Genomic DNA, 27,361 nt, shown 5'->3' with positions numbered 1-27,361 from the left:
AGGATATATATATCTATCTCAGTTATTATGCAGCAGTGTTAGCTAGGAGTTTGCTCTGGACACCAGAATAAACTGTTCTAGCGAGAAAGATACCAAATAAACAATGTGAACAATCTTTTAAATGTTGAGGTTCTTAGTCTGTTGTTGCAGCACTGTTAAGTTTACAAGCCCAACTGCAACTTCAGAAAGCCTCTCAGTCAATAACCTGTTCCAGGACAGGATCAGCTCTACCACCTATGATATTCCCCCCCAAAAATGGTGTTTAAACTTTTCTTTACAAAAATGTTGTTTAACCTTTTCTTTACAAAAATGTTGTGTTGAAAATGCTACAACTGCTCTAGGCAACCAAGTTCAATGCTCTGTACACACATCAATAGAATTTTTTTTCTGTGGTCACACTGAAGTCTCCCACTCCCTCGTCTTATGCTTGTTATTACTCATCCTGTCCACTGAAAGTGCAGATCCAAATATAGACAATTTAGAGCACATATATGCCATGATTCTGGCTCATCACTTGCTTACATTTAAATGTGGAATTATGATGAAGTAATTCAAATCCATCATGAACACACATTCTCTTACATGCCAAAGGCAAGGAGCAACTACGACGCCATTTAATAAAATCTAGTTCAAAATATCATCATTTAAACAAATCATCCTAAGATAAATAAACCATGAATTAAAGCTCTCCACAGTTTCACCTAGAAGAAAAGATCCAGCACTAGAGTGCAGAAATGATCTTTACTTCAATGAAGCTCAATTAATACTGGGAATGTTTCTTTTCTCGACTTTACTCATTTATAAAGTGCCTGTTGCTATAGCAGCTAAATGCTAGTAACAAACATGCATAAACAGAAATTCTTATCAAAAGTGTGTTGTGATTGTTAATGGCTGATTTTATTCCTATTTCTCTATTAAATACACATGCCATGATATAACAACGTGAAAGCATTGGCCACTGGTGTTGCACAGACCATAGAGTGAGATTTTTTCATTTTCTTCTTGCCATTTGCCTGAATTGATATATATAACCCTGTGGAAGTTTCCACTGTCATTTGCACTTTAATAGAATAAATATCTGTAGGAATGTTTTGGAAATTTGTTATCTGGATGTATAAAGCACTCAGCTCTTGGGATGAAGGACTATGTACACTATCAGTACAGGATGACTATAGCCTTGGCCTAATTTGGAAGTGGTGTGTTAAGGGTATAAAGCATACACCAATGATCTAGAAGGTCTTCAGGCGAGCATGAACTTAGGCAAGCAAAATGTCACAGAAATATGTCCCCTTTCTAAAGCCCTATGACGCCAGTCCTCTGAAACTGTACCCAAAGAGCTGAGTGGGTAGAAGATGTTGCAGGCAGGGTGTTCTTTGCCCTCCACCCCCGTGTGCACTGAGCCTGCCTCTGAACTCCTTCCCAGGGCCATCTCTTTCTGCCAGATCCAGACCTGCCTCGCTGCAGTCATGGAAGCACAACCCTTCATAGAAATGACCTCTCAGGTGAGTTGCTCATCAGCACAGATGATTCTAAAAATGAAAAATGGTAATGAACAATTCTGGAAAGAAAAGACAACAAGAAATGTCAAAGAATATCATTAAGGCATTCAGGGTGCTGTATATTGGACTGACCTTTGACCTTTTTTTTCCATCAAAATGGCGTATGGGATATATTTGTTTAATGCAAAGGCCTTGCAGATCTCCTATGGAAGCTTTTTCAGGAAGCATCTGACAAAACAAAAGTGGAAAAATGTCCCATCTATTTAGATACTAGATGCACAGCTGGAATTCAGCACAGGGCCTAAAGGTAATGCAGGCAAGGAAAGGAGTGCAGCAAGGCAGCAGAGCTCAGGAGGGCCCAGGGAGCATCCCTGAGTGTCTGACAGCATTTTGTCTGCAAAATAGGTGGTAAAAAGATTTTTGTCTTTTTCTGACCATGATGAAAATGTAACTCTCAAAGCAGCCTGGTTTGGCCAGGTTGCTTACACAGCTGTGAGGCACCAGCTTGTGACAGTCAGTCACTTTTCACCTTCCATCAACACATGCTGTCATACTCAAGGCTTCCCTTAGCCCTGCGGTGCAGCACAGGCTTCACAGCACTGTCACCCCAGGACACAGGAGCCAGGCTGAAGCAAGGCCTGAATTCCATGCCTGTGCTCTCAGCTGTGCCTCACAGCCCAGAAGACCATCTTACGAAGTATCATACTGCTGGGGTTAAAAGCCCATCTATTGGTGGCAAAAGACTCACAGCTGGGCATGGAGTAGGTCTGAATTGACAACACCAATATGTGCTCATCAGTGGGGTTGCAAGGCTGCTAGTGGTCTCCTGCTGAGCCAGGTGGCACAGCTGTGCCCAAGAAAAATTCAGCTGCTTAGCAGTGTAACTGCAGCCTTCCTAGGGGGCTCTGCTGAGGAAATGTCCCTGAAAAGGTGAGAAGTCTTCTGCTGGCCCCTGGCAGCACAGCTCTTGCAGATACTTTTCATGTGACTACTCTGCTGAAGCCAGCTCAAACAGGAGAGTGTTTATTGATTTCTACGCTGTTATGCATTATTTTGCATTACATTGTCCTAGGCAGGCTGTATCACAAAGACACGAATCCTCAGTTTATACTGGAGTCGCATTGAAGAGCCAATAGAGCATGTAACCAGTTATTTCAGAACCTAAATTAGTATATACATCTTTACAGACTACAGTGGGTTGACCCTGGCCAGCAGCTGAGCCCCCACCCAGCTGCTCACTCACTCGTCCCTGGCAGGATGGGGGAGAGAACTGGAAAAACAAAATCCAAAAGCTTGTGGGTTGAGATACTAGATGAGAGTTAATAGTTTAATGGGTGAAATAAAGTTGCATGCAGAAGCCATGAAAAATAAGTGCGTACACTTATAAGTGTAAGCACTGCTCAGCAATAACTAAAATGTCCCAGTGTTATCAACAGTATTTTAGTTACAAATTCAAAACATGGCACCATATGAGCTACTATGAAGAATGTTCACTGCATCCCAGCCAGACCCAGTACATATTCTCATATATGTTTCAAGCGTAAGCTCCCTTGCTTAGTCTCTTTACTGCTTCGTGGGGCTTATTTTTTCAATGCAATAATGGTGCTGATGTTGTTAGTTATGGGTTGATAATTCAGCATTTAGTATAAAGTATTGTTTTTCCATCAAAAATAGAGAGCTTTTTTCTTACGGAGAGCTAACCAGCACGAGGCTGTCATTTGTTGCAATAAGTAGCTGAAGACTTATCCACTTACAGCATTTTCCTATAGTAGCTGGAAGCACACCCTATAGAAATGTGAGTAGGAAGGGTTTTGGTTAGGAAGGGCAATGCCTGCAATAGCATAGTATATCATCTGGGAGGTCTGGAGTAAGGTGCACATCATAACCGTTAGAGACTCATCACTTAATTTGAGTAGATGAACATTGTTTATTTCATGTGGAAGTGCAAGTAAATTAGGTTTGACTCTGATCACTTTGACAGTAGTTTGACAGTAGTTTGACAGAGAAATATTTGCTGATTCATCAAAAACCAACAATTTATTCATTCTGAACAGTTCATAGATATACACCAGCAACGCACTCCAAGAAGCAGCAGTTTAAAATATAGGGATGTACACTGCAACGGCCAGTTAGAGTGTCCTCAGCTGGAATGCGAAATGTCTCTCCTGGAGACACTTGCAGATTATGGTTATTGAATTTCTCACTGATTTGAGGATCTGTGCTTATGACTAACTCTTTCTTTCACTTCTGGGGGGATGATAGACTCCAGCTTACCCTCAAGAGTAAGATAAGCCATTGCTTCATGGCCTAGATAATAGATCTTAGCTGTATGGCAGCAAAACCAGAATGAAGCAAGAAATGTGCAGCAGTTTGGCACTTCTAAGTAGTGCAGAACACATTTCCTCAGCTGTGCAGCTACCAGGACACCACCGAGCTTTTCCTCTCTCATCTGAATTAGCTTCTTACAGAAGGCTGAGGCAAGCTCCTGTTTTCAGCCCTTACTGCCAAAGCAGTTTGTGGCTTGAGGCTAAGGATATGCAGAAAGCTGCTTACAGGCTTCTGCAGGCATGCAGATGGCTGTTGTCAGTCTTCCTCCTCTGGTACACCACTTTTATGATAAGGAGAAAGTTTATCTGAGTAGAATCCACAAAACAAATAACTCTGAGACCTTTGAAGAAATTTCCTAAGGGCCAGAGGTACATCACAGACATTGTTGCCTTCCACTCTAACAGAAAAGTTCCATTTTTCATCTTTTTGAGTCCTTTTCTGCCTTTTCTGGTGAGAATTTATGGTCCTTGCTGTGTGACTGTCTCCAACAAATGCTCTAAGTAGCTATGTCTTAAAAAAACCCTGAAAATATTTTAGAGTTAATTCCTGGCTGGATGCTGTAACCTTGAATCTTCCTCTCTTGTTTTACTCTTTCACAAAGAGTAGAAGCCCTGGCCCGGGCAGATGTATAGCTGAGCTGGGATTCCCTCCAGCCCCTTTGAAACTGCTGAGGATGTGAAGCAAGATTCGTGTTCATGTTAAAGCAATAAGAGGCTGATGTTATCTCTCTCTTGGGACTTAGGGAATCCCAGATCCTGGTCTTTTCCCCCTCAAATGGCTTCTCTATATGATTACTGCATTGGTGTATGCCCACGGGACAGTGCCTTCTGCTCTGTCTAAGCAACTGGCTCTGTGATGTTGGCACCACGATGGGAGAGGCTCAGAGCTGGTACCCCTCCTCCAGCCTGTGCACTGTGCTGAAAGGAGATCAGCATGTGTGACACTCCATGTCTGAGAAGAAAGCTGAATCCCAAGTGCTCCTGATCCCTGCTTCTGCTCCTTGATGAAAAGCAGGTGCTATCCCCAGCTGCTCTAGTGCTGCACCTGTGACATAGGATGGATCATCTGCAGCATGTGAAACACCCTAAAGCCTAAGCATGCCTATGGCATTGGCCAGCATGGAATATGGGGTGGAAACACTTCATTTAGGAGTCCCAAATGGAAGAGGCACAGTTGGGTGCTGAGCTGGTGGGATCAGCTCTAGGAGCCTGCAAGGGCCCACCCCCTTCCACTGTGTAGGAAGCTCCTTTGGGTGCTAAAGGCCAGGGAATAGATATGGGGATGTGAATAGCAATATGGCAATTCTTTGGCTGCTGCAAGAAGAAAAATCTTGTAGCATCTGAAGTACTTCACTGTTTATGAGTCAGTGTCTTGCAGTACTGAAACAAGGAATCATAGAATCATAAACTAGTTTAGGTTGCAACAGACCTTTCAGATCATCAAGTCCAACTGTTAAACCAACACTGCTAAGTCCACCACTAAACCATGTCTCTGAGTGCCACATCTGCACACCTTTTAAGTACCTCCGGGGCAGTGACTCCACCACTTCCCTGGGCAGCCTGTTTCTTGACAACCCTTTCAGCAAAGAAATATTTCTCAATATCCAATCTAAACCTCCTCTGGCACAACTTGTGGCCATTTCCTCTTGTCCTATTGCTTATGCAATAATACTTATGCTTAAGCTGTATCTTTATGTGAGTGCAAATATGCTGCCTTTCCCCCATGATGCTGACATGGCTGAGTCCCTGCCTGCAACCCCACCTCACACCATGTACCAGATCCTGGAGATAAATGTCATCCTCGAGGGTTTTCAGCAGCTGAAGATTCAAATAGCTGATGGATTAGAAATGCTGAAGACATCCAGCATTTTTTCTTCTTCATTTTTCTTTTTTTTTTTTAACTTCTAGGTGAGTTAACAGCGCACAATCCACTGCTGCTATAAGTTGTTGGCTTACGCAATGCGGACCACATTCTCCTACAAGCTATCAAAATGTTTCTTGAGGAAACCTTAAGGAAACAGCTATATTCAATGGTTATGTATTAGTTCTTCAAGATAAACAACAGTGGTGTGTTTTATTTTATTGGTGTTTAATAACCTTAAATAAATTGCTGCAAAAGCAAACAAATTGTGCAAATATTGTTCTTGGCTGATTTACCAGTGAGGGTGTTTATAACTGTGCAATTGCACGTAAATCTAAGAAGAATTAGACAGTCTAGCTGCAGGCTGAGAGCTGGTTTATGGGCACTTTTGAGGTTTAATGGCTGTTGTTATTGCGACATTTAAACCATTTATGAGATAAATGGCTGAGATAAAATCCAGGTATCACTGCTTTTTAGAGCTGTGGGGATACTTATATGCCTGGAGAGCAGCTTCTTATAGATAGTTTGTGGAGAGTGTTTGTTTTTGAAAATTCAGGGTATAATCAGTTTCTCTGTCTCTGATCCCATTCACCCAAAAAGAGACAGCAGAATTTTGGTACCCTGAATAAAACCTTATTCCTAATTCATGCCCTCTCTGCTGTATTAGCTGACTTCTGAGAGAGCTGAGGATACCATGGAGTATACAGTTCATTAAACTTTCCTCTCACCATACCCCTTGTAATAAAGGTAAAATGCTGCAATGGAAACTTTTTTGATGTTTGTTTTGAAAGAAATGGTATAACAAGATAACAGGAGAATTTGCCTCTTGCCATCTCTGCCTAAGATCAGAGCTATCTTTGAAGCCTGGCTTGGATTGATGTCACAGCATCGGAACAGGCAACTGCTGTTCTGTCTGCTTTCAAATTTATGAGGTATAAACAGGGAAAAAAAATGCCTTAGCACTTTTATCAATGAAATTTCTACAGGAGAAAACCCAAGTCCAAGGTCTGTGGATCTCTTAGAATTTTACGTGATGGAATTTGGCCAAGGATGATATCTGAGACAAGAAGGGTTACAGCTGGGGCTAAGGGCTGATCAGTGCTCTTTATTTAAACTATGCTCTGCCCCTGCCCTGGTCTTGATTGTTGATGCTACTCACTTGTGAGACTGGTCACTGCCATTAAGTCAGCCACACTGGCTAACTCCCTCCCAAAATTTTCCCATTCATAGTCATCAAAATAAAAAAAATAATTTTCAGGTGCCAGAAAAATGGAGAGGATGAGAAGGCTTAGACTATGAGCCCATGAAGTTGTCATTCAGCTTTGTTCCTGGTGCTAAGGGAGAGGCAGGACTAAGGGTTCACCTTTCCCATGGTATATCAAAACACAGTTTCTTTCATGGTGGTTTCCACTCCTGGCTGTCTAGCTGGGTGTCATAGGAAAGACAAAATGCTTTCTAAGAACCATTAAAGAGAGAGAGCTCTGTTTGAGGAAAATGAAACGACAGCCAAAGGTGTGTCTGAGAATCAGCCTGATGCAGGGCTAGTTAGCGAGGCAGATGTAGGCTGAAAGAGAAGATGTAGTTCAGCCATGAAAAAGATGTTCTAAAAGCCCAGAGGTACTCTTCTCCTAAGCATACAGCAACAGCACACAGTTATATTGTGGAATGAAGCAATTTCTGCACGATGGACAGGTTGTTCCCAGCAATAATGTGCTCTTAATGGGGAAATATCCTCCATCAACCTGAAAGATGAATATGTTGTTTTGAAGAAGAAAGAAAGAAGATGATTAATGGTGATATAGCAAAGCTATAAAAGGTTATTGAGCGGTGCAAAGTTACAGTCTTTGATCTGTGGCACTGAAAACTGCTCTCTAGGGTGCCTCCTCAAGCAATTCACAGCAACATGAATGCTGGTGACCATAGCTGAGAGCAGAGAAATGGTACTTTCAAGAGTAGCTGCCTTTCTTTAATGAGATACATGCCTTTAAGTGGTTTGGACACTTCTGAAAATAATGTCTGCTTAAATGCAGGCATGGTAACACACGGTAATCGGGGTGAGCTGACACCCTGCAGTGTTTAAAAGGGGATTCAGCTGGGCAGCTGTGCTGCTCTGTCACTCCTCACTTCAGAGGGCATCCTCTTTCCTGTTTGCAACACACGCAGAAGGTCAGGAGCTCCGGATGGCTTTGTAGTTGTGGTGGTAGAGGGGTTTTGTTTTTTAAATTTTTTTCCTGTATTCTTCCAAAATACTGTGCTAGAAGCCCCATCTAGCCAGGACAAAAGTTTCTGCAGTAGCTACAGCTGTACCTGTATCATCTTTCCTGTGCTGTATTGTAGTGAAGAGCTGTTAGTTAAAAATGGGACTCGCTCATGTTCTTTGGCTCTGAAGTTGATTTGATAAGGATCAAGGGGCTTTGATGATTAAACTAAATAGGCCTGTTATTCAAAGGTAGCATTCCTGAAATAAAGTATGCAAACACTTTCATGCATAACTGATGCATTTCGAATGCCACTCATGCAGGGAGGGAGTGTCAGTGTCAGACCCAGTTCTTGTCAAGAGGACGATGGGAGGGCTTGTCCTCTTGATAGATAGAGTTGTTGTGCAATAGGATGGGTGGGGTTTCAAACTCTTACAAACTCTTTTCTATACTTTTCCCACTTTTAAGAAAGATCTCCTTCAGAGAAAAGGTGAACAATAAGAGCTAACACAAACAGCTTCTGGATACAAGAAATTATCTGCTTCAGTGGTTACGAGCATTACAAACTACTCATTTAAATTGACTGGAAATAAAATTAGTGAGTATGCTGTGACTGTTTCTGAAGTTATTCCAAATGACCATCATTCCTGTGTAATTTCTTTCAGCCCAAGTTTTAAAGCACTTTGCAGACATTAATGGCATGCACCTTCCATGTGGCAGGACAAGAGAAGAGATGATGATACAAGCAGTAAGAACAGGATGAAATAGTCTGCGTGACTGTTAGAAAACACCCTGGCTAGGCTGAGGTTTGTCCCTAATGCTTTGTGGCCATCTGTAATACAATGCCAACTTCCAATTATTTTCAACCAGATTCCTCAAATGATACCCACTTGAATGGCTCTATATATAAGTGAGACAAGTACAGGAAATGGAGTATTCAAAAGACAGGTAATTAATAACAGTTTTCTCTTGAAAAATGTATCAACTCTGGGCCCACTTTCAGACAGTTACTTAGCAAATGTTTAAGTGCTGCTTCTTCTATATGGGAACTGTAGGTCTGAGTAGCCCTAATTGCTCTTCATTACCCCTGAAGCAATTATATAATTATCCTTAAAGAGTCATTTATCTACTAAGGTGTCTTCTCACTTTTAAGAAACCCTATATATTAGTAAGTACAGGCCCCGTGTGCCACCTGCTCCCATCCTGCACTAATTTCTCACTCAAGAAAGCTTTTAGCTATTGAAGGTCCCCTTGCTGTAGCTAGAGCCTATTAAACTAGGTTTTCTATACTGACCACAGGGAAGAACATGTTCCCTTATGTGAGTGCTGATATCTCTCCCCTTGGGTCATAGGGTGATAGTAGGTTTCCTTTCATGGCAAAGCTGGCTGAGAGCAGTTCTGCTCTCCTTGCTGCTCTTCTCTTGCTCAATCTAGTCAGTCCCTGCCAGCCTGAGGCTCTGCAGGGAGTTCAGCACAATGACTGAGACCTTCTTTGCTCCTCTTACAGGGGGTTACTAAAGATAATCTCAAACCTGGAGACCAGCCCAGCCCTTGAGCTATTGATACCAAACTGCTGTGGAGAGGCCAGTGACTTCATGCCTTAGAAAGACACTATAATATTGATATTCTGCCTTCTCTAGCTTTAGAAGTCTAGCTGCAGACTCTTTGCAGCTGTGTAGTCCTTGAAGCACAGAGCTCAAAGCAGTATATGTCTTGTCAGTCCCCATAACTCCTCAATGAAGTGTTGATTTTTTCCACGTGTTGAAAGACAGCACAACTCTTCATATTTCCTAGCATGCCCCTAGATGTCTTTGTCTTCCATAAAAGTGCTATAGGCTGATTCACATTCAGTTTGTGTCCTATTGTGTTTAAATATGTATATCTTGACTATGTCCTTGTGTTCACCTTAAGTGCTTTTAGGTATACAAAGTCTAGTTGTTCTTCTCATAAACCTGTACAATGCATTTTTTTCTGCCTGAAATGAAACCCGTAAACAATATCACACTATAGGGAAAGAAATGTATTAAAGAAAGCCTGTTTGCTTTTTAACTAAGACTCTTAAATGTTAAGGCCCGTGTAAGTGCTCTACTGGAAATTCTGAACTGGTGTGGGGGTCTTTTTTCTGGAATAGGTTTTTGGGTTGTTTTATTTCATTTTGGTTTTGAATTTTTTTAATATGGGGATAGGATTTGACTTGGCTTGTTAAAATGCTTAATTACCAGGCACATAATCCATCATTCTCAGAAGTAAGTGCATCCCTGTAGAGCCCAGTGCTGGGGTTGTAAGGAGCTATGTGGAGACATGCTCAAAGCCTTTAGCACAGATGTTCCCCCCCTCCTCCAGAGTGAGGGCTGGGAATGAAACCATGTCACTGGCAGGACATACCACTGCCTTAGGCTAGTCAGTGCTGTACAAAAATGGTAACAACATTTTTTGATCCAAGGTCAGGGTGCATATTTGATGCTGGGATCTAGATTACTGTTTTAATTTTAGTAGCACAGACATGAACAGATTCATTCACCCAGCTCAATTCACATTGCAAAAGAAGCCAAATATTTAAACAGATCTACTACTCTTTATACTCTTGTGTAAAGATCTCTCCTTGATTCTTGAAAGATTAGGAATGAAACAAAGGACCTAATTTCACAGCAGCGTTCCCTCTATGAGTTCATTCAGCAATTTCTGATCTCTCACAGGTGACCTTCAGCACTCTTCCCTCTAAGTCCACTGAGCAATTTCTGATATATGTTGTTGTGAGACCTGAACTGAGCGAGGCACATTTTGCATTCTGTCAAAGAGCTGAAAGCAGGCAAGACTTCAATGGAGAAGGCAACGTCATTCATCAGAGGAAAACAGTTGAATGAGTCTGATATCTTAAATACTTATAATTGTGTACGTCTTCAGTGAGACACCTCATATTTTTGCAGCTAGTAACACTAAAATAGAGGCTCCTAAAGAATTGTTAGCTATAATACTGACAAGCTTCAATGATGTATGTGGAACAAAGCAGAGAAAATGTCTCTTTTCCTCTTTGAGGAATAAATAACAAGCTGATGGAAGATGGTGGCATAAACTTAATGTTTTGGGGTCAGAATGGAATATTTTTATAATATAAAAAATAACATTGAATTATATTCATCCAGAAAAGGTCTTAAACATGATACTTAGCAGACTATGACCATTTAAATTTAAGAAATGCGAAGAAGGTAGTAGATGACATTTGTTATCCATTCACAGGCATAAACTAATGAAGACGATGTTGAGACCCATGGAAAGGATCAATGCTTGTAATAATAAGCACTAATCACTAATAACAGGGCAAAGTAATCTTCTCTTGACCTGAAACTAATAGCAGTGAAATAAGATAAATTTGTGAGGTGCCTGTCAGTGTACTGCTCTGCAAAATCTCCTGAGGTTGGTAGAAGATGAGTACAGCTACTACTGATACTTCAGCAGTTTGCTCCCATGTCCTTCCCTGTCTGCCCATTCCCTTGTCCCACAAAGGAAGTGAGAGGAGATAAAGTATCCCAGATTTCGCAGTTAAATGAGGTCAGTTGTTGAAGTAGTTGCTTTGATTGCAGAGAACTACAAAATGTGGTCTTATACCTACAACCTTCTTGCCTTTACCCACCATTTCTGAAAGACCTCAAGGAACTCGTAGTTAGTTTGAGAGTCATTCTTGCACTTTATTTTTCCTAGCTCCATCAAATAAGGTCGACTAAACTGAAAGGTATGTATGACTAAGAGCTGAGAGATCCATTCAACCATCCCTTGTCATTAGCATTCTGAGTAGCAGAGGAAGGTCAATTATCCCAGAGTACCCCCTGTACTGACAGTCCAGGTACTTGGCACCCCAGTCAACCAGTCACCCTAGATCTGTGCACTAGCTCTATATGGGCAGAATAGACCATCTTGAACCCCATTAAAGCAGGAGAGAAAAAGCCATGTCTAATGTGAGAATTGAAGCAGTTTAGTAACAGAGGCTGAGTTGCTCCAACATATTGCATCCCTCAACTGCTCTTACAGCAGAGTTGTGCATGGGGAGTTCCTTTCTACTTCTCACACTGAGCAATCAAGTGTTTTTTTATTATGAGACCCTCAATCCCCATGGATGTTAAATAAAATGGGCTAAGAAATAAGTCTGCTTCTCCCTTTTGAGAAGAGTTTGAGAGCTGTTGACTTGTGAGTGAGATCAGGCATAATAGGTGCTTAGTACCTGTCAGAACTCAACCTATCAGTGAAATCTGATCAAAATAAGGGGGGGAAAAGTGTTTAAGATTTGATCAGAACATGCAGTGTCATCCCTTTATATCCTGCCTGGTCTGCTCTATTTCTCTTGCATTTCTCTGGCAACTTTGAACAACGTGTGACAGGGAAATAGGGTTGAGTTTTGGAGGCTATCCAGAAAATTCCTGGGTTTTTACAAAACTAAAGTTTAATTCTTAATGGCAGTACTTGATATTCTTTTCTGTATCTACTGAATTTCTATGAAACAGTCATACTGAAAGTTTTTTAGACGAGAAAGTAATACATGTACAGAATATAATATGGAAAACAATTACTAGACTTCCTGTAACAGTGCTGCTACGTGGGGTACTGGTAAAGCTTACTTTTGGGGGGAAGAACAAAAAAATATTCCTTCTCTTTTAAAGTTATTGGAAGTTGAGCAGTATGTGAGACCCAGTTAACAATTTTCTGTCATAATTACTTAAATTTAAACCATAGAAACAATTTCTCTTTAATATTTGTGACAAACCTTTCAGATAGGAGCTTCTGCTTTTTGAGTAGTTGTTTCTGGACTGTCTTGCAATCTTCAAATGAGATCAGTAGCCTGAATGCAACCAAGTTTCAAACTATTGTATGTCTCCTGTAGCAAACCAGCCCTTCTGTGAATTTATTAATTTGTCTTGCAGAATCCCAAACAAACTGTTGGGCTGTTTTGGTTATGAGTAAAACCATGCTTTTGTGAACTAGAATCTACCAGTGCACAGATGTACCATCTAAAAATCTACAGCGTGGGAATGTATTTATTTTGTTAATCTCAGGTGTCTGGTGGGAATTACTTGAATGCCTGTTAGTAACTGTCTTAAGTGGGAATAAGATGATGTCTTTGCATGACTTGTCAGAGAAAATTTATCATCAAATTGTCCTATAGCAATCAGAATACCTTTTGAAAATGTTTAACTTTTGATAATAATCTAACAGTTTATTTTCCCTTTGGATGCTTAAACAAGGCTTAGTTTGAGTAAGTTCTTGGAAATTTGTTTAACCTGTTCATTCCCTTAATCAAACTGCATTTTCAGCTCCACTGTGAGATGGACTTAGCCCTCCCATATATTCTGTTGCTCTGTTACCTGTGATCTCATAGCCTTGAGGGAAAGGACTCTTCAGAAAAGCTAAGGAGAGGTAATAAGCAACAGCATGTTGCTGTTCTGGGAAGTAAAAGATTATGAATAATGAAGGATTAAACTATAGCCAAGTCCCATTTGATCCTGCTGGTGGAACTATTTGAGCCTCTTGATGTATTGAGATGTCTTGAGAGAAAAGTGATATGGTGGGCTGACCCCAGACAGCAGCTAAGCACCCCCACAGCTGCTTGCTCACTCTCCTTCCAGGTGGGATGGGGAGAGAACAGGAAGAGCAAAAGTGAGAAAATTTGTGGGTCAAGATTATTAAATTTTAATAAAGGAAGGAGAGAGAGAAAATAAAACAAATAACACAAAGGCATTTATTCATCACCTCCTACAAACTGATGCACCAAGAAATTATTTCCTTACAAGAAAAACTCCACATCTTTTTGTTTCTGAGCACAGTGTCATATGCCTTGGAGCATCTCTTCAGCCAGTTTGGGTCAGCTCTCCTAGTTGTGTTTCCTCTCAACATCTTGCCTACCTATTCCTATTCAATGAAGTGGGACAGAGTGAGAAACAGAGAAGGCCTTGACATTGTGCAAGAACTGTTGATCAATAGAAAAAATAATTGTATGTCAGGACATATGTGTTTTGGTCACAAATCCAAAGCACAGGACCACGTGGGCTGCAACGAAAGAAGTTAATTCCATCCCAGCCAGAGCCACTATCATAGAAAACTAGGGACTGCACACCTGATAACGAATCTTTGTAGAGCAAGTTGGTGGCAGGAGGATTATTTTTTTTCTTATTTTCACCATTTCCAGCAGGCAGTAATTTCACGTGAACTGAAGCAGGCTGGCTCATCATCCACGCCTTGTAAAGACAGCATATACAGAATTGCTAGAAAAAATGAGCAAACTCCTATTTTTCTGTAGAAGTTTCACCTTTCAATTACCTTTTTTAAAATTTTTTTGAGAAAAAACACTGATAGACTTTCTCACACAGGTTACTCTAGATCTTTAAAATTTGTTTTTCTTGATTTAAACTCTATCCTACCTCATTTATACAAGTACACCCTCAAAATTCCCATGTGTTCTATATGAAGTTCTGATGGATTGAAAAGGTAAATAGACTTTGAGCTTTCTATCTACTGGGGTAAATGTGAAGGTATGATTATATTTTCCTTTAGGAACAGGAATAAAATCCCCACTTCATGGAAAATTTGCATTCCTGTTGATTGCTCTTTGTGGGCTACCTCCTTAGTGCAGCAATGTGGTAAAATGTGATTGTATTAACTGAAGTTACAGTGCTGGCCTCCAGCCCCTTCTGTAAGCTCTGGTGCAAGGAGACTTCCAGTTGCTGCTTTTTGCCAGAGAGTAATGAAATTAGTTCACAATGTGGTGCTTTAAAACAGTTGGCTCTACAAAATAATTTGGCTACTCATGATAACATAATAAAAAGCCCATGAAAACTGTTCTGTATTTAAAAGTGAATTTAGAAGGTTATTCCTCTTGAGGTAATTCATAGAATCATAGACTTGTTTGAATTGGAAGGGACCTTAAAGATTATCTAATTCCAACTGCTCTGCCATGGGCAAGGACACCTTCCACTAGACCAGGTTGCTCAAAGCCCCATCCAACCTGGCCTGGAACACTTCCAGGGATGGGGCATCCACAATTTCTTCAACTCGGAGGACATCACTGTCTTTTTGTCAACTTCAAAATTTGAATACCCCCAACAGGCTGTCACTTCCCTCTGGACCCTCCTAAGCTCTGTGGGTGTTCAGCACCTCTGCAATTAATTGAAATTAATTTCTTAAGAGTGTAAAGGTCTAACTCAGAGTCCAACAGAACCCAACTCCTGATGCATGTGTATATGCTCTCTCTGTGAATATTGCATGAATTGACTGAAAATGAAACTATTGACTTGTCAATCCTGCACACTATAAAGCGAGATTTCTGGGAGATGAGCTATAAATTATAGCAGATCATTACCCCTGCCTTCTTTGGAAGAGCGAACTATCCTCTGAGTCACTGCCTAAGGGAGTTATCTGACAACAGCTTTTCACTTTGTAGAAAGAGTATGCATAATACCTGAAAAACAGGACTTTACATGCCTTATAGCAGGAATGAAGCAGGATTTGAGACAAGGCAATCCTCTCAGCATCCTGTCATAGATATTAGTTCAAAGTACCTAATGCTAAAATGCTGCACAAGTTCTTACTTTGTGATAAGAATGATATTCAAGGGTGGCTTATCACTACGCATGGCAAGATCTCATTGCCAGTTGTTTGATGGAATTTGAACTCCAGATCAAGTGCTTGGCTCCCTGGCAACACTGTTGTTAGGCCAATGCCTAACTTGGTCCATGAAACCCAGCCATCAACTGCATCAGTAGCCATGCTCCTCTAGCAATTGTCGTGATCATCATTTAATGCAGAGCCATGATTTGTTCTTTATTTTCTTCTGTTTAAGCAGAAGTAAGTGAACCTGTAACAACTTTCAGGAAGAGTGTGTCTTTCCTATGTATAATTCCATTGTAGGTTCAGGGGAGTTCCTGGTTTTGCAAGTCTTTTTTAGCTCATGGTTATTCCAAGGATCCTTTTAAAGTGAGCTGGAGGTCGTCTGATACAATGGGTGGGGCTTGTACTCTGGATTAGTAAATAGGGGTTTATCAGGTGGACAGCTAACACTTCTGATGTGAGATCAAGGCTCGATTAAGTCTCTTAAATACAACCATCTACATACAAAGTGTCAAAGCTCCATTACCATTAATGAAGATCTAGTAAAAGCAATCAATGAATGATTCAGCTGACCAGCCACTAGGTACCTACTTTATGATGAGCTGAATTGCTCTTCAGGCTCCAGTGACTGTAATGGGAGATTAAGAACCAAGTGCACCTAAAAGTACCTACATTTAGGTTCTTGTTTCAAACTGATTCTTGTACCTAATGTTCCCTAGTCAATGAAGAGCAACAGGCAATTTTAAAGAGCGCTTTTTTTGACCCATTTTAGAAGTCTGCCTTAGGGGATGCATTGATTTCTAGTTATCTAACAGAAAATTAAGTCTATAGCTTAAAGGTAACTATAAAGTTAAACAATCCTAAAATTCTCCCATTGATTCAATCCCCATATGGTTATGACAAGAACCTAAACCAAGATGGAGTTCTTAATATATTTTATCTATTTCTTCAAAAAAGATCTGGGAAAAACCCAACATGTGTACATATAGATTCAGGCTCAATAAAGAACAGAAAAAGTTTTGGTTTTTCTCCTATACCCATATTTTAAATTAATTCTGTTTTTCACAAAATACGTAATCAATGTTGCGCTCATTCCCGTAAGATACTGTCTAAGATATTAGGGAGGGGTGGTCCTTCATCCTTGAGACGTGCCCTGCCCAGCGCAGCTGCGTTCTCAGCAACATGGCCTCAATGCTTGTAACTGCTGCTTGTTCTAGAACAGATGTATTGGTCACATAATCTGACCAGTGTCCTGAACATATGGAGTTAAAAATGTACGTCTCATTTCTGTATTATTAATCAGAAATACCATACTTAGTTGTAATAATCTCTCTAATTCCTATCAGAAAGGCAAGTCACTACACAAATTAAAGAAGTGAGTCCTGCATAGTAATCTGGATGGCAGCTGTTATAGAATGAAGGACTAAAGTTCTGCGTCTCTGGCCCAATAAGGCACTTCACCTTTAATTGAGAAATCCCTTCTTTAATGTATGGGTATGGAACATTCTGACTTCTCTATTATTGTAGATATTAATTTAATAATACTTTCATTATTCCTTTTGTAGGAATGTAGGAAGAATAACAAGTAGTCCTCAAATCCCAGAATACTGGCCTCTTCTGTAACTTGAAAAATAATATTCATTATTCTGAAATAATGAATACTTCAGCAAAAGGTATGTGATCAATAGGATTTTTGTAAGGCAGTCAATGTAATATAAAGAGTTTTTTATTTCATGTAAAACACATGAAATGATGCAATGGAAATCAAACAGCCTAGAGAAGTAAAAACTCTTCACAGTCTATCTCTGGGTTCACTCACAGGACTTCAGTTACTACTGAAACGATGCCAAAGAATCCTTTTATGCTCTAATTATTGACATCCACCTGTCATTAATTCCTCCATTATCCAGCAGATGCACGATTAATTTTACTGTTAGGCCGTAGAGTTTAATGCTTTCTTCTGGAATGCACATCAGAAAGAATCAGTCAGAGCTGGAAACTAATGACCTTTATAGGAACTTAGATTTAGGGGAGCAGAAGTTGGATCCTCCAGAAGCTGTTTGCCACTGAGGGTGCAAAAGTTTGCCTGAACTGAGTAAAGTGGATAACTGAGCTAGAGATGCTCAATTATTTCTCGAAACAAATTTCCCTGATCTGGCAGAGTTCCCAAAACCGATCAGCTGCAGAACTGCTGCTCTCTAATCTCTATTGAAAACTGCCTAAGGAAACAACCAACGCCTATTCAAGAAGGAAAAGGAGTATTGGCTATCTTTCAAAAACATTGTGTTTTACATTATGGTCTTCTCTAGATCCTCTTTCTGGTCATCTTATGACTAGTGACACGATGTAGACACCAAAGTCTTGAAGGTTTTAGGCACTCATCAAGAGCTGCAGTGGTATCACTTGTTCTATCTTAATCTTCATCTTCTATAACAGTCTCCTGAATATAAATTCTGACATTTAAAATTACATCCTCACACCTGACTATTCTAGCTTTTAAGACCCCTTAAATATAATTATTTTGGCTTCATGTCAGGAATGGCAGACTTTGGTCTTAGAGAAATACTTTAACTATTTCACCTCTCCATTTTTTTCCCAATAAAGGAAAGTGTTGTCAAGAGAGTACACTTTGGTGCCTGGGTTTTTTTTTCTATATTGATTCAATTTACCCAGACTTGCATGTTTGTGTGTTAAGCATGCAGACATACACACAAATCTATATTGGTATGAGAGCAAGTCCCTGATAAACATTTTTAAATGCTTCTTTTTAGTTAAGATTCTATTTATATAGCAATGACAATGTGAAGATAAGCTTCAAAAACAAAATGAGACTTCCAGAGGAATAATTAGTTTCCTTGGAACAGCAGGCAAACGTCTCAGTAAAAGAGTGTAAAAGGGTTGTAAACTACAGGCCTGCAAAATAAAACAAAATACTCTCCTCCTGGCAAAACTGGTGAGCCAGCACACTCCAGTTATGCTTGCAATTTGGATGACTCATCAGGACTTTGCAGTACCACTACATGTTTGTCTACCATTACCTCATAATTCTTCAGCTATGTAGGACCTCTTGGATTCCAAAATCTGCTTTAGGAGGGCGCGATTGCAGGATCTTTTTATAGACCTGGGTTTGCAGTGAGCAATCTGTGTTATCAGATGGAGATGTTCTCAGTGGTTGTGCTTCTGAGGTGGGCAGCATCACCAGCACTGAGCTGTGCTGTAGCATGTTTTCAGAAGTGGAGAATCCTACTAAGATGAGGTTCATATGATATGGGGGTTGGGAGAGTATGGGGAGCTTTGTGAGCACGTGAGTGTATATGCATATACATTTGGTTGAACAGATTCAGAGCTGGTGAATGTGGGAATAGTAAGTCTCTGCATAAGCTTGGGTGAGATAATGCTGCATGATGCATAGGTTAATTCCACTGGCTCATAGTGATTTTTAATTTGAGACTAAGTCTGGAAAACAATAAAGAACTCAGCTTCGTGTGTTGGCATCATTGCCTGTACACTCCTGTCAGTGATTACCCAGACAAGTGCTCAAGTGCAGCAAAATATTTTGGAATAACTCTCATTGTAATAATGATATTTTGTGTCAGCAAATGTATCGAAGATCAGTGCCAAGATTTTAGATATTCACTTAGAGTCAATGAACAAGCACTGATTAAAGAAATTCTTATATCTTCTTACTAAAAAGAATGCATGTGATGTGGAAAGGCTAATATTTTCTTTCTCTGATTATAATCTTACACCTACCTTAACTTCTGGTTTTATAGGCTGCATTTAGCAAATCACTTTTGCTCATGAATAAAATTAACTTCTCACAAAAGGCCAGCTGTCCCAGAATGGGATATGATGCCTGATCTCCTTCATACCTCATCTTAACAGTCACAGGCAAAGTGGGAGAGCTGATGGTTGTGTTTCTTCGTACCTGACAGGAGATGTGAGTCTGCCTGCAGTCACAATGCTTCAGATACAGAGTGGCTGGAAGTAATTGTTACTAATAAAGCTGCTGAGAGCTCTGCAGCTAAACCTGACCATAAACATTATTTCAGTGGCTTCATTTTGGGAATGAAAGGATATTTCTTTTGCAGAATGACCTCTTTCTTTATCTATATCTAGTATCTTTCTCTGTATCTAGTAATTATCCAATCTTTTCATTTCCGTGGTGCGTTACTATGAGCACACAAGTGTCTGTGCATTGAAACCTAAGCTCAAGACAGTTATGCATATGTACAACTTGGAGCAATCCAGTGTAGAGAAATCAACCTGCAACTCCTATTCACACCAAAAACAGAATTGAATTCAAAAACACCAGCCTGCTAAGCTTAAGGAGAACAAGAACCTAAATACCACCCAGTTATAACTGGACTCGGCTGCAGCTCTTGCTAGGTTATCAGCCAGGGACTCTGGAAGGAGTGGGACAGCGACAGCCCTCCCCATGCCCCACCTCCAAGGGTCCATGTGGCTGTGCAGTGACCTGGAGTGGGAGGTGGCCCTGTCCCCCTCTCCCTATTCCACACTTCACCACCTTGCTTTGGTTTGGCACCCAGCCAGGCAAGCCTCTGCTAGGTCTAGGCACTGAGCAGAGCTGGGCAGAGAGGGCCCAGAGGACAGGTAGGTAACCAGATGCTTTAGGCATGAAAGCAATTCCTGTAGCACAACTTGGCTGCCATAACTGGTGCATCACCTGGGAATGGGAACAGATGGGACAAGAGCCACTTGTGCTGGTGCTGCTGCAGGAAAGAATGAAATGTGGAGATAAACCTGAAGCTTTGGAAAGGCATTCTCATGTGCTGGGTCCCTGGCTGAGCAGCAACATGACTGTTGGCAACTTCTGTTCCCTTACAGGGACTCTGGAGAGATTATAGGTTTGGGGAGGTAGCATCTTGATGAGCCCTGCCTGAGGAGCAACACCTAAGGAGCAGCACCTTGCTCATGAATTCTGGGTTTCTGCAGTCTATCCTGTGCCATGTGCCCTAGGATGGCCCTGCTTGAGCGGGGAGGTTGGATCAAATGACTCGCTGTGATCCCTTTCAACCTGTGTGAAATTCTGTGTGATTCTGTGATTCCCCGTAGGAAAGCTGTGCATCCAAAATGCTGGAACAACTTTGTGCCACAAGGCAGGGGTAAGAGCCCGTAAATTATAGTGAGCAGCACATTGCTGCAGCCTGTTCGGAATGAATCCAGAGCCCATGAAAGGCAATGGAAAGATTCCAAATTTCCACTGTGTTTTAAAAACTATTATCCTTTATTTCTGTCAGGAATCTTGTTTCACAGTAGATGGCATCCACTGTCACAAATCACTTAGAAGAAACAGCAAGGACTTGCTTAATTTAGGGTGTCTAAAGGTGCATATTCAAATGTTTCTTATCTGGCCAAAACACATAAAGCTATTTCTGGACAATTTTTTCTGCAGACTACTGCTCTGTGTTTCTCTCAACAGTTTACAGTCTTTCCTTCTGAAGTCAAAATCACAGACTTAGGGCTTACTGACACTCTGAAAAATGTATGTTATGCTATATTTATCTTCTAATAAAATAATGACCAGTGTGCTGGAAAATAACTTCAGTTTAAAGGTATTTCAAGCAGGTGACAAGTTAATTAAACTAGTTGTGGCTCTCAAGGCTATCAGTTATTGCTGGTAGGTACCTCTCAGCTAATGAGGAGCACAGCTGCATGGGTTTTTAGGTTGAAAAAAGCTGGCTCTTGCTATATGTCTAAATCCCAGAGAGGAGCATGAGTCCCACCCTGTGCATACTAACCAACCCCTTTCCAGCGGGCCATTAAAATGCTCTGTACTATAAAGGTGCAAATACTACTGCACCCATAAAGGTGCTTGTTCTTTTGGGTCTCTTCAGGTCACATTGTGTAGGTAATAGAAAACACCAGCTACCTTCTGTACCAACAGAAAGGTAAGATTAATCAAGCCAACAGATGATACTTTTAGCTAGAAGAGAGTATGTAAAAGAGAAGCACTAAGAGATGAAGCTGTCCCTGCTGCACTGAGCAGTGGGATCTCCAGCAGACCTGTTTGCCATGTGACTGGAGGCAGCATCCTTGTATCAGTGCTCATTCACAGTTATATCTCTCTCAGAAAAAAACTTCTCTTGGGTTAAGTAAAAATTCTGCTGGTTTTGTTAGGAGACCAGGAAGGACAGATCTTCTCTGCACCACAGACAGTCACTTTGCTCCCAGATGGGACAAAGATGAGTCCCAAGGGACAGCTGAGGATGATGTTCCAATAGCAGAGGGAAAATGGTACCTGCCATTTCAGCCAGTGAGACCAATCTCCAGACTGGGATCCTATTGAGACCAAAATCAGCTTGCTGTTTGACCTCCAGGGTACCCACTTCCCCTTCAGAGCTGCAGTTTTCTCTCACCTCTGAAAAAGGAAAAAATATTGGCACAAAATTGAGTAGAGAAAGGGAGAACAAAAAACCCCACAAAAGCTACAGGGAAAGGAAGGACCTCCTGGGGTTGTTCAAAATCTTGCAAGACCAATGCCCTTCCTGTTGCTTGTTGACTGTGGGCACGAGACGGGGGTGGAGACACGGCTTGCTCCTTATGTCCCTGCTCTGTCCCCTGTATGTGGGCAGATGTTGTTGCTGAAGTGAAAATGTATGTCAGACTCAGGATCAGACCTGAGACTAGCAAGAAGTAATGGCCACTAAGGCTGTTTGATGTGGAGTGTAATGAACATTTTTCTCTAAGCCTGTAACCTGTACATGATGTATTTCTGCCTGTTGATCATAGGGGAGACACAAAGCCTTATTCACACAACAAATTCATAAAATCCAAAAAGATAGTTTCGAATAATTTAGTTTTGTATCTTAGGCTAATCATTTCATTTTTGGGTTCCCACAATACAAATGCAAAGAAGACCTCTGTTACAATCATTGTAATAAATGCAGGTTTTACTTTTTCCTCATGAAAACAGTATGTTTTGGGCTTCAGTTTTCTTCATAGCCCCTTTGGCTTTCTCACAAGCATTGAGAACCCCTCCTCCTTACCACGCAGACATGAAAACAAAAGGTCTGCATGAGGTCAAATAGATTAGCTGAGTAAATCAAATTAGGAAATGAAGAATCATCACTTTTCAAAGCTGGCTTATGACAGAAGAAAAACATTTCTTTTCATTATTTGATTTTTATAATCAAATACACTCAAAATTATATTCTTGAAAAAATAATCAGTCACCTAGAAGTCAAGCTAAGTTTCTGCTGGTACTTTGCTAAATGTACTTGCATAGGCAGGATACATGTAGCTTTGAGTATTTACTTAACCATATCAGCTGTGGTGGCAGCTGCAGAGACTTACAGTGATGACAGGTGGGTCTCCAGGGCACAGAGAGCTGACACAGGTGCTTGTGATACCTTCTGTAAGAGTGGTGCACTGGCACAGAGCTCTCCACTTGAACTGGAGGCTGTTTCCACATGTCTCCTATTCCTCTGAGAGGCAGAGATGATGCCTCACAACCCCTGGATTCAAAGCACAAAGAGGTGATGATTTGTGCTGCCTCCTATGCGAAGGTGGGAGGAAAGGCAGCAGCTTCCAGCCATACCAATGTAGGAGCTGCAGGGTCTACCCAGCCTGGCTATTGCCATTCTCTGAAAACTGCAGATGGAGAACTGTCTTGGCCCAAATGATAACAGTTTTAAATTGACAAGGCAAGATTGTCAGGAAACAGAATGTAAAATGTTAGAAAATACATTTTCATTCATACCTGGGGCAAAGGTTTGATTTCACCTTTCTCAGATATGTGGCTGTTAGACAACTTCATTTATATAAGTCAGATATACTGCTTGTAGCAAGAAGCTTCCAATTTAAGTTGATGGAACAGTAAATAATTAGAAACAAAGGAACAGAGAGATTCCCCCTAAAGGCCTACAGCTTTTTACTTAGTTGAAACCTGATGTCAAAAAGCTCCGTTTACTGCCATAAATTCAGCTCCTGGGTGCAGAAGAGGGCTTCGAGGTAACTAGTGAAAAGAGAACTGAACTTTTTCTTCCATAGGTATTACACCTGCAGACATTTTGCAGGTGTAATTAAAATGTATCTGCTGTTGGATTTCAAAATAGTTATAAAATTTTCTCATCTGCTAAAACCCTTGGGGTTGAAAACTAATAGTCTTAATATTTGGAAATTTGGAGTCTCATGAGCCACAAAATAAAACTGCTTCTATGCTGTGAAATCCAGAACACACGCAGAATAAAAATATGCTTACTTGAACAATTTATTTGTGTTTCAAAAAATACAAGTTGTTTGTTTGTAAGCATGAAATAAAGCTTTTTCATATGTAAAAAGTAGAAACTGGAACAAGTTTGAAGATCTACTTCAAAAAGATCTCATTTGCCCTCTTCCCATCAGAAAACCTGAACAAGAGGTGGGTTTGCAAGAACCAGTTACATGTGCAGCCTTCATTTCCTGACATGTAAATATTCAGTCCAGAGAGATCCCGCATTGCAAATGATGTCAGCTCAACTGTCGTCTGTACAGCTCATCTGTATGCAAGTCAAGGCTGTTCTTAGTATTCACAGCCTGGTGATAAAGTTGGTTAATGAGGAAACCTATTGGTCTGTAGCATTTTCTTTTAAAAGTTTAAAAGCAAAAGAGAACTGTGAGAATGAAGTGATTGCTGTTCTGTAACATGACAGTTTTTTCATCTGCTCTCCCCCATTTGCCATTATTCTGGTGCTCCTCGTATGTTGCACCCTGGTGATTGCAAACATGAAGTGCAAGAAGCTCCACTTTTGTTCACCCCACGTGTGAATATTTGCTTTCATCTTTATGAGCATGTGACCGGTTATACAAAATTACTTATCTAATAAGTTTTAAGTTTCTTATTATCTCCTGAAACTAAAATTTCATTTCTGTATTTCAACAGAAATCTTGCCTGTGGGAACTGCTCACAGAAGAATCTTTCTGTAGACAGCAGTGATTCTCACTGCATGGCAATATCAATCATTGGGTTAGATCTCCTGGTAACCTCTGTAAGACTAAAGAGAGGGGCCCTGACTCTGCCTGCCTTTGCACCAGCCTGGGAAGGGTGTACTCCTCACTGCTGCTGTGGTGTTCTAGAGCTGCCTTTTCTGAAGGAAGGAGTGGTACAGAGGAGAGAAGCTGCTTTGCTTCAGCAGTGGAAAAACATACTCTTTATATTGGGCATTTCAACTGGAAAATTGATAACAAGAAAGGAAGCATGAGAAATATTCATTTCATTAACCATTAGGTCAATAATGCTGATTTTTCATTAGAGTTACAAAAAATGTATTGAGATGTAAAACTCATTACTTCTATTTGACTATTTTATATTTTTTACATTTACAAAGCACAGAGGGTAAAATTCTTAGCTGGAAGGCCACTAAAACATGAGTATTTAAGTAATGAGTTTGATTCATGCTTTTTGTATATGGCATGAATATAGAGCACATTGATCTGCATGGGAAAGCAAGAACTGACTACCATGTCTGGTGTTGCTATTTCACTGTGGGCAGAAGTGGGATGAGCAGCCCAAAAATTCCTACTTATTTTTTTTATTGCATTGCACAGATACAAGTGACAGGGCACAACAGGCTAGTTGAAACCCACCAGATTATATATCCTGTTTGGTAAGCATATTTTTTTTTTGATAGTTGGACCATAGATGGCTCAAAACTGTGATCCACAATCTGGAATAAGGGTGACTTTCCCCTTTCCAAAGCATCAGCACTTTGGAAAAGCTGTACAAGTGTTGTTCCCACAGCAGTCAATCCTCTTTTCTTTGTGGTATTTGGAAATAACTCCCAGTGACTTCAGGACAAATAGAACAGGGCTTGGCAAAAATAATTTGATCCAAATGCCTACTTCCCTGGCACTGACAATATCTCTGTTAGGACCTTAAGATGCCGTCTCTTAGAAGCAGTCTATGGACCCTCAAGAGTTTGCTATGGACTAGAAGTGCTTGCCCTTGAGTGCCCTTGGCAAGAAATTCACAGTCATTCCTGAAGACTAGAAATGCAATGTGTTGGTAAAGTAGAGCCCATCCTGTTTGATGGATTGTTAGGTATTATTCCAACAGGTATTATTAAACATTCTTCATTGTGCCAATTGTGTTATCAGTAATTTTTCCATCTGTCCTCATAGTTTCCCTTTGATTTGTTGCTAAATGATGGGAGTTGGATCATTTCATATAGACTTGGCACTTTTTCATTATCGAATTAATGATCTATTCAAGTTTAACTGTGCAACTTCTTAATATGTGAGTCCATTCCTGAAATCCTGAGCCCCCCTGCTTTGTGTCTATTGCTAGTCTGGCATGTTCTCTTTCTCCAGGGAATCACACTTTCAAAGTAATGTGCATCTTACTGGGTGGTTGAAAGGTGAAGTTACTTAGCACTGCAGCAACTCACCTACAGGGATAATAATTTATTTTGATGTTAAGTATTAATTTAAAATTTTCCCAAATCTGCATTAAACAAAATTTTTTCTTGATTTTTATTGGGTTTTACTGTTAAAAGTTGATCATAAGCCCCTGTTTTCACCTTCTTTAGTCTCATTTCATTCTGGGTAATCAAATTTCAGGGAGTAAAAGTTTTCCTTTTCTCAAGTTCTCTGTGCCAACACTCATGGGTAATTTGGTGCCAGTCACATGAAGCTGCCAAACCACACAGAATATCCTATGAGCACCCCCAAGGAGTGCAGCCATGGTCTCAGTGATGACAACTGACATATTGCTTATTAAAGATAATATCTTGCCAGCTCCCAACCCTCACTCCCTTTTTCTTTCTGCAGTTGCAGAGCTTGTGAAACCAGGCTTGTCTGTCAGCTAGTCAACCTTTTTATTTTTTTTAATCCGCTTAGTTGTATTTCAGAAAGTTTCAGGGTGCAGTTACTGTGCATCAGGGGAGCAGGCTAGTCAGTCCCCCAGGCTTTGGCCATGCTGGTAAAAACACTGCCAAGACCTGGATGTAGATGCTGAACCATGACTGCCTTTGTGGTTAGACCGCTGGAGACATCTCTGGAATTTGAGACCATTCCCAAAAAGTGGTTTGGATGCAGCCACCCTGCTTAGAAGGCTAAGCATTTTCACTTGCACGGACATGGGCAAACCATAGCACCTGCACACAGAAAAGTGTAGAAGTAGCCTCCGAGCAGGCAATGGTGACTGATCTCTTGTTCAGCCTTTGGTAATTCCTTAGGGCTGTGCATAAGGCTAATCCAGTGTTTGGGACCCTCTCAGAGGTGAAGAATAAAGCTGAACAGAACTTACCCATTTTAAAGTCTGCCCAGGAAAAATATCTGCTTTTCTGTACTGGTATCAGGAAGTTGAAGACCTGGGTTCGATTTCTGTCTCTTCCTGAACTGAAGGAGATCCCCATCCCTCTCTCCACTTCCAGCTAAGCAACCTGATCACCAGGCAGTTATGCCAGCAGCCACTTTCCTTGCTTCTGAAGAAAAGTGCCTGTGTAGAGATCACAGCAGGAGAGTCTAAGGTGATGGAGGCGACACCACACCATAGTGCTTCAGAGCACTAGGGTGACAGTGTGGAGAGCAGGGAGCGCAAAACTCTGCTTCCCAGGCCCAACTTTCAAGAATAAGAATGCTCATAGTGACTGCAGTCTCTTTGGGCTGAAGCTTAGGCTGTCAGCATGCATTCTCTGGGGTTAAACAAAGTTAAAGGAACTCCTTGCATTATTCCCAGATCACAGCAAACTTCTTGCACACTGTGGAATGCACATATCAATGCCTGGCTAGGTGTCTACTTTGTCATCCAGGTTACACTGAAAAAGTCACTCAAGTTCTGCCTAAAATATCAATGTAGATTTTCTGAATGTTTCCAGGAGGTAAATAAGAACTTTATCTGTCTACAAATGTAGAAATCATTGGGCACAGAGAAGCCCAAAC

At 40.8% G+C, this 27,361-nt stretch overlaps 1 long non-coding RNA gene across 1 annotated transcript; it reads right to left on the bottom strand.

Annotated features, from left to right (window-relative positions):
- Positions 1 to 284: 284 nt before the first annotated feature.
- On the bottom strand, positions 285 to 26,911 carry LOC135410629 (uncharacterized). Its single transcript, XR_010428801.1, has 3 exons — positions 26,727 to 26,911; positions 1,632 to 1,727; positions 285 to 1,529 (listed from the first exon to the last, which is right to left on the bottom strand). It is a non-coding gene; the product is annotated as an uncharacterized LOC135410629 (long non-coding RNA).
- Between the last annotated feature and the right edge of the window lie 450 nt (positions 26,912 to 27,361).

This window comes from Pseudopipra pipra, chromosome 3, assembly GCF_036250125.1.
Source record: "Pseudopipra pipra isolate bDixPip1 chromosome 3, bDixPip1.hap1, whole genome shotgun sequence".
NCBI lineage: Eukaryota > Metazoa > Chordata > Aves > Passeriformes > Pipridae > Pseudopipra > Pseudopipra pipra.
This window is presented reverse-complemented; position numbering and strand designations above follow the sequence as displayed.